This window comes from Leopardus geoffroyi, chromosome C3 (assembly GCF_018350155.1).
Source record: "Leopardus geoffroyi isolate Oge1 chromosome C3, O.geoffroyi_Oge1_pat1.0, whole genome shotgun sequence".
Lineage (NCBI taxonomy): Eukaryota > Metazoa > Chordata > Mammalia > Carnivora > Felidae > Leopardus > Leopardus geoffroyi.
In genome coordinates, this window is record NC_059338.1 from 5,092,629 (window position 1) to 5,096,161 (window position 3,533).

Below are 3,533 nucleotides of genomic sequence, written 5' to 3' on the forward strand. Positions count from 1 at the left end.
GAACTCTCTGTGCCTTCTGCTCAATGTTGTTGTTAACTTTAAAAATAAAACAGCCAAGGGGCGCCTGGGTGGCTCAGTCGGTTAAGCGCGTGGCTCTTGATTTCGGCTCAGGTTATGCTCTCACAGTTTGTGAGTTCGAGCCCCGCACCGGGCTCTGCGCTGACCTTGCAGAGCCTGCTTCCGATTCCCTATCTCCCTCTTTCTCTGCCCCTCCCCCAATCGCTCTCTCTCAAAAACAAATAAACGTTAAAAAAAACCCTGCCAGGTATTTTATCAGCAAAAGATGAGACTATTTGAAAATAGCAGAGAATTGCAGTCCAGGACAAGCAAGCTACGGCAAAAACCACAGGCAAGTCCCGAGAAGCAAAGAATAGGAACATTATTTTATGGAGAAGGAGGAGGAAGTTGGGAGGGGTTGTTTTGAACAAAAGTCCCCTCTGGAGAAGCAAGGGTTTAGGATAATGACAGTTTCTCATCGGCTGAGTTGCAAGGGTTGTGGATTTCTTGTAGGAGATGAAAGGCCAGTTGGGGCCTGTAATTGATGATTCTTTCCTGTAAGATTCTTCTGTTAGGGTCTGTGATTGATCATTCTTCCTGTAATTGACATGGAATGGTAGGACTCAGCCTACCAGAACTTCCTTCTAGCCCCCCCGGAGTCTGCTGTAAGTGAGATTTCGCTTCATTCAATTTCACACTGTGAACCTTTCGACTGCTCTAAAAAAATAAAGTCTGGTCAAAAGGTAAAACTTCCAGTTACAAGTTACATAAGTCCCGAGGATATATTTACAACATGGTGACCATAATTAACGCTGCCGTGTGATGTATTTGAAAGTTGTTAAGGGAGGAGATTCTAAAAGTTTTCACCACAAGGGGGAAAAAAAACCCCATTTTTCTTTTTTTCTTCCTCTTTTCTTCTTTTTCTTGTATCTGTAGGAGATGATGATGGATGTCAACCAAACTCACTGTGGTCATCATTTCACAGTATATCGTAGGTCTAGTAATTCTGCTGTGCACGTTAAACTTTTCCATAGGCCATTTGTCAACTAGAGCTCAGTAAAACTGAAACAAAAAGAATAAAGCCTGCTAAAAAAACAAACCCAAACCGAGCATGACCTTACTTGGTTGCAGACAGAGATCCAGTAATGAAACTTAACAGTATAGGCACTTGTGAAAGTGTATGCTGTTTCCCCCGGACCCCCGAAAGGGAGTCATGGAACTTGGAACTGATAAAACCCCCAGAAAAGGAGAGTCTGGTGGTCCATCGGTGCCGTTACATCCGGAAATTTGCATGAACGGGCTTGAACGTGTCAAGAGAGAGGTGGTTTCACTTAGGTGCTGTTTTCACTTCTTTCAAGTTCCTGTTGGTGTTTGTTCTGTTTGACATAGGGATGTGTGATTTTAGGGTGACGTTGGCTGAGATAGTTTTTACTGCAGTAAGAAAGGATTGCTGGAGATACAAGCTTTCTGTCGCAAGATGAGTGAGCCGCGGGGGTCTGCAGGGAGCGTGGGGACCATAGTGAATGACGCTGTGTTGTGTACCATTGAATTTGCCAAGAGAGTAGACCTTCCGTGTTCTCACCGCACACACACACACACACACACACACACACATGCGCGCATCACACACAAGGTGACTATGTGAGGTGACAGATGTGTTAATTACCCTGACCGTGGTAACAGAGTCTCACAAAGCGTACGTGTGCCAAACGCGGTACACTTAAACTGTGTAAAATGTTGTTTGACAGTTACACTTCGAGAAAAGTGGAAAACAGCCCAGCGGTCGAAGGTCTTGTCTTCTGCCTGTGGACCCGCATCCTAACGTGCAGCCTCAGACCCCAAAGATGAAGCCCCGTTGCCCAGGAAGCTGACCCCGACGATTTCATTTTCAAGGACCGGTCGGCAGTTCCGCACTTTGGGGAGCCTCTTGAAGAGTTTGACACGGGGGAACCGGTCTCCTGGGATTGGAAGGATCAGGTGGTTTTTATTCTGTCTTGAGGCAGGTTCTGATTCTGATGCAACAGGCTTGGGATACGGCCTGAGAGTCAGCATTCCTCACAAGCTCCCCGGTGTCTGAGACGCCCAGGTTACCGTCAAAATAAAAAAGACCATAGACCGGGTGGCTTAAACAACAGAAATGTATCTTCTGGGAGTTCTCAAGGCTGGAAGCCCCAGATGGAGGTTCTGGCACCGTTAGGTTCTGGTGAGGACTCTCTTCCTGGCTGGCAGACAGCTGCCCCCTCACTATAGCCTCACTTGGCAGCGAGAGAGAGCTCTGGTCTCCTCGTCTTCTTAGGAGGACACTAATCTCATGGCCTCATCTAAACCCGATCACCTCCCGAAGGTCCCGCCTCCAAAACCATCACAGAGGCTTCAACGTAGGTGTTTGGGGCAGGACACAATTCAGTCCACAGCACAGTTGTCGCCGTCACTGTCCTGTAGAACTTACTTGGAGCAGCAAGACCCTAAAAGAAGCTTTTGTATTCCTGTGACATTTCGAGGGGCCCAAACTTGCCTTACTTACCACTAAGATACGTCATTTGTCGGATTCTTCTAGGTTGGCCTGATGTGTAGAATTTATGCAAAAGCTTACTGATTCAATGAGACATTCGTAATGACCTAAAAAGGAGCCAAGCAGGGGCGCCTGGGTGGCTCAGTCGGTTAAGCGTCTGACCCTTGGTTTCGGCTCAGGTCACTATCGCACAGCTTGTGAGTTCGAGCCCCGCATCGGGCTCTGTGCTGACGGTGTGGGGCCTGCGTGGGATTCTCTAGTTCCCTCTCTCTCTGCCCCTCCCCTGCTCACTGTGTCTCTCTCTCAAAAATAAATAAGTAAACTTAAAAAATTAAAAAAAAAAAAGCCAAGTTGGTGAGATTTTATTATTTAAAGGCCTTAGAAATTAAAGGACCAGCTTCCAATATAAATTATCGCTGACCACAAATTTCTTGCCAGCATGATCAATAGAACAGAAGAAATTCAGTTTTACCAAGTGTGGAATTTCAGATAAGATGCCTTAATGTGTTTCAGTATTTATCTTAATTGCAACAGGTACAGAATGAAATATATATCCATAATTTAGAAATACCTTTTTAAAATTATTACTCTTATGGTTATTTATTTTTTATTTTACTTTATTTTTTTAATTAAAAAAAATCTTTAATGTGTATTTATTTTTGACAGAGAGAGAGAGAGAGAGAGACAGAGCATGAGCGGGGGAAGGGCAGAGAGAGAGGGAGACACAGAATCCAAAGCAGGCTCCAGGCTCTGACCTGTCAGCACAGAGCCCGATGTGGGGCTCAAACTCACAGACTGCGAGATTGTGACCTGAGCCGAAGTCGGATGGTTAACCGACTGAGCCACCCAGGCGCCCCAATTAAAAAAATTTTTTTAATATTTATTCATTTTTGAGAGTCAGAGAGACACATAGCATGAGCAGGGGAGGGGCAGAGAGAGAAGGAGACACAGAATCCGAAGCAGGCTCCAAGCTCTGAGCTGTCAGCACAAAGCCCGACACGGGGCTCAAACCCACAAACCATGA

The 3,533-nt window shown here is 45.8% G+C and overlaps 1 long non-coding RNA gene across 1 annotated transcript; it reads right to left on the reverse strand.

Annotated features, from left to right (window-relative positions):
- Nucleotides 1-356: 356 nt before the first annotated feature.
- Nucleotides 357-2,642, reverse strand: LOC123585421. Its single transcript, XR_006706152.1, has 2 exons — nucleotides 964-2,642; nucleotides 357-552 (listed from the first exon to the last, which is right to left on the reverse strand). It is a non-coding gene; the product is annotated as an uncharacterized LOC123585421 (long non-coding RNA).
- Nucleotides 2,643-3,533: the final 891 nt, after the last annotated feature.